The sequence below is a fragment of the Bison bison genome, unplaced genomic scaffold, assembly GCF_000754665.1.
Source record: "Bison bison bison isolate TAMUID 2011002044 unplaced genomic scaffold, Bison_UMD1.0 scf7180017864317, whole genome shotgun sequence".
NCBI classification, from domain to species: domain Eukaryota; kingdom Metazoa; phylum Chordata; class Mammalia; order Artiodactyla; family Bovidae; genus Bison; species Bison bison.
The window spans coordinates 2,197,147-2,201,450 of NW_011494889.1; positions in this window are offsets into that span (position 1 = coordinate 2,197,147).

Here is a 4,304-nt window from a genome sequence, read left to right on the forward strand (position 1 = left end):
CCCCCCCCCCAAAAAAAGAGAAAGCTTCAAAATTCAGTGATATTTGCACCTTTATCTTTGTCATAGGCTATTACAAGGATGGGCTTCCAAGGTGGCTTAGTAGTAAAGAATCTGCCTGCTAATGTAGGAGACGGGGGTTCGATCCCTGGGTCAGGAAGATCCCCTGGAGGAGGGATAGGCTACCCACTCCAGTACTCTTGGGCTTCCCTCACGGCTCAGCTGGTAAAGAATCTACCTGCAATGTGGGAGACCTGGGTTCAATCCCTGGGTTGGGAAGATCCCCTGGAGAAGGGAAAGACTACCCACTCCAGTATTCTGGCCTGGAGAATTCCACGGACTGTATAGTCCATGGGGTCACAAAGAGTCGGACACGACTGAGTGACTTTCACTCACAGACAATCCCTTGGACAGAGGAGCCTGCCGGGCTACAGTCCATTGGGTCACAAAGAGCCAGACACGACTGAAGCAATTGAGCAGGCATGTAGGTTATATATGAAAGTTGTTAGGAGAGTAAATCCTAAGAGTTCTCATCACAGGAAAAAATTTTTATGTTTCTTTCATTTTGTACCTACATGAGATGATGGATGTTCACTAAATTTATTGTGATTATCATTTCATGATGTATGTAAGTCAAGTCATTACGCTGTACACATTAAACTTATACAGTGATGTATGACAACTATATCTCCAGAAAATTGGAAGGTAAAAAAAAGATAGTACAAACTCTCGTATGCTCTTCATCCGGATTCACCAAGTGTTAACGTTTATCATATTTGCTTTACTTATCTCATTCTCTATCTACATATTGAACCACTGAAGAGCAAACAGAGACATCATGACCCATTTATGACCCTAAATATTTCAATGTGTATTTCCTAAGAAGAAGGACATTCTCTTACAAGACCACAATGCTGCTGCTGCCCCCAAGTCGCTTCAGTCGTGTCCGACTCTGTGCGACCCAATGGACTGCAGCCTACCAGGCTCCCCCGTCCCTGGGATTCTCCAGGCAAGAACACTGGAGTGGGTTGCCATTTTCTTCTCCAATGCATGAAAGTGAAAAGTGAAAGTGAAGTCGCTCAGTCGTGTCCAACCCTCAGTGACCCCATGGACTGCAGCCTTCCAGGCTCCTCCGTCCATGGGATCCTCCAGGCAAGAGTACTGGAGTGGGGTGCCATCGCCTTCTCCACAAGACCACAATAAAATGATCCAAATCAAGAAACTTAATATGATTACATTAAGTTTCAAAGTAATATGAAACTTAATATAATTACAATTTAAACACGATAATTTAAATTTAAATACAATTAAAAATTACAAATTTTGCTAATTCTCACAGTAGTGTTCTCACTACTATTCTTCCTAATCCATGATCCAGTCCAGGATTATCCTTGCATTTAGTTGTCTTGTTGCTTTAGTCTCTTCTAATCTGGTACAAATTCATAGTCTTTGTCTTTCATGACAGTAATAATTTTTTAGATTATGGGGGAACTTACCTGGTAGTCTGGTGGTTAAGAATCCGCCTGCCAATGCAGAGGACATGGTCGTGATCTTTGGTCCGGGAAGATTCCACATTCCATGATGGGGCAACTACTGAAGCCCTCGAGCTTTAGAGTCTGTGTTCTGCAATAAAAGCCAACTCAATGAGAAGCCCTCACACCTCAACTAAAGAGTAGTCCCTGTCCGTCACAACTAGAGAAATCCCGTGAGCAGCAACAAAGACCCAGCACAGCCAAAAATAAAAATAAATAAATAAAAATTTTAAAAAATTATGGGGTAGTTACCTAGATTTGTCTACCTCAAATACAGGTTATGCATTTTTGGTAGGAATACCACATTATGCTATGTCCTTTTCAAGCTATCATATCAGGAGCTACATGATGTCAATTCCACTCATAACTCGTGAAGTTAATTTTGATCATTTGGTTATGGTGGTGTCCACCAAATCTCTCTATTGCAAACTTTTTTTTATCTTGTAATTGATAATTAATTTGTGGGGGTTATTTTGAATCTATGTAAATATTATTTTCCAGATCACACTCTTACTTTCTCATTTTAGCATCTTTTGATGATTCTTGCCTAAATCAATTTTTTATGGAGATATAATTCACATACTATAAAGTTCACTATTTTAAAAAATATTTATTTTTTCCTTTATTTGGCTGGGTTGTTAGAACACAAGCTCTTTCACTGTGGCCCTGGGCTTTAGTTGTGGCACGCAGCTTCCGAGTGCACAAGCTCCATAATTGCCACACACAGGCTTAGTTGCCCAAGCGTGTAGGATCTTAGTTCTCTGACCAGGGATGGAACCCGAATCGTCTGCATTGGAAGGTGGATTCTTAACCACTGGTCCACCAAGGAAGTCCCAAAATTCACTATTTTAAAGTGTAGGATTCAGAGGTGTACCCATCACCATTGTCTAATTCCATAACATTTTCATCACCCCAGAAAAAAACCCTATCCCCCTTAGCAGTCGTTCCCCTTTCCTCTGCTGTTTCCAGCCTCTCAGAACCAGTAATCTACTTTCTGTCTTTATTGTTTTGGCTATTTCAGGCATCTCATATCAATGGATTCATACAATATGTGGTCCTTTGGGTCTTGCTTCTTTAATTGAAAACATTTTTAAGGCTCATTCATATGGCAGTTTTAATCAATCCTACATTCCTTTTTGCCTAAATCAATCATTAGTATGGTTCTTGAAAAATGATGATATTTTACATTGTTTCATCTACACTTACTACTGTTGTTGTTCAGTCGCTCAGTCATGTCCAACTCTTTGCGACCCAATGGACTGAAGCACACTAGGCTTCCCTGTCCTTCACTATCTCCCTGAGTTTGCTCAAATTCATGTTCACTAAGTCCATGATGCCATCCAACCATCTTGTCCTCTGTCTCCTCCTTCTCCTCCTGCCTTCAATCTTTCCCAGCATCAGGGTCTTTTCTAATGAGTCAGGTCTTCACATCAGGTGGCCAAAGTATTGGAACTTCAGCTTCAGCATCAGTCCTTCCACTGAATATCTGGGGTTGATTTCCTTTAGAATTGACTGGTTTGATCTCCTTGCAGTGCAAGGGACTCTCAAGAGTCTTCTCCAACACCACAGTTCAAAAGCATCAATTCTTCAGCACTCAGCCTTCTTTATGGTCCAACTCTCACATCCCTACAAGACTACCACAAAAACTACAGCTTTGACTATACGGACCTTTGTCAGCAAAGTCTGACTCTGCTTTTTAACACACTGTCTAGTTTTGTCACACCTATTCTTCCAAGGTGAAGATGATGCTGTGAAAATGCTGCACTCAGTATGCCAGCAAATTTGGAAAACTCAGCAGTGGCCACAGGACTGGAAAAGGTCAGTTTGCATTCCAATCCCAAAGAAAGGCAATGCCAAAGAATGTTCAAACTACCGCACAATTGCACTCATCTCACATGCTAGTAATGCTCAAAATTCTCCAAGCCAGGCTTCAGCAATACATAAACTGTGAACTTCCTGATGTTCAGGCTGGTTTTAGAAAAGGCAGAGGAACCAGAGATCAAATTGCCAACATCCGCTGGATCATGGAAAAAGCAAGAGAGTTCCAGAAAAACATCTATTTCTACTTTATTGACTATGCCAAAGCCTTTGACTGTGTGGATCACAATAAACTGTGGAAAATTCTGAAAGAGATGGGAATACCAGACCACCTGACCTGCCTCTTGAGAAATCTGTATGCAGGTCAGGAAGCAACAGTTAGAACTGGACATGGAACAACAGACTGGTTCCAAATAGGAAAAGGAGTACGTCAAGGCTGTATATTGTCACCCTGCTTATTTAACTTCTATGCAGAGTACATCATGAGAAACGCTGGACTGGAAGAAACACAAGCTGGAATCAAGATTGCCAGGAGAAATATCAATAACCTCAGATATGCAGATGACACCACCCTTATGGCAGAAAGTCTTCACTTTAGAGGAACTAAAAAGCCTCTTGATGAAAGTGAAAGTGGAGAGTGAAAAAGTTGGCTTAAAACTCAACATTCAGAAAACTAAGATCATGGCATCTGGTCCCATCACTTCATGGCCAATAGATGGGGAAACAGTGGAAACAGTGTCAGACTTTATTTTTCTGGGCTCCAAAATCACTGCAGATGGTGACTGCAGCCATGAAATTAAAAGACGCTTACTCCTTGGAAAGAAAGTTATGACCAACCTAGATAGCATATTCAAAAGCAGAGACATTACTTTGCCAACAAAGGTCCGTCAAGGCTATGGTTTTTCCTGTGGTCATGTATGGATGTGAGAGTTGGACTGTGAAGAAGGCTGAGCACCG